The following is a 204-nucleotide window of genomic DNA, read 5'->3' on the forward strand; positions in this document are numbered from 1 at the left end:
GGGCGGGCACCCAGGGGTTGTCCTCGACACGGCCGCATCGATTGGGCCATTTGAGACGGCGTCCCACCCCAGAGGCGGATACGCCGGGGACATGCGAGATTTGCTATCCACTTGCCAGCATCAGGGCATGCTGCCAAGATATATCAAAATCGAACCGACTTCCGTCGACTTGCCGGCTCTTTGGTCGTCTGAGCCCTAGCTCGG

This window comes from Verticillium alfalfae, genomic scaffold (assembly GCF_000150825.1).
Source record: "Verticillium alfalfae VaMs.102 supercont1.2 genomic scaffold, whole genome shotgun sequence".
Lineage (NCBI taxonomy): Eukaryota > Fungi > Ascomycota > Sordariomycetes > Glomerellales > Plectosphaerellaceae > Verticillium > Verticillium alfalfae.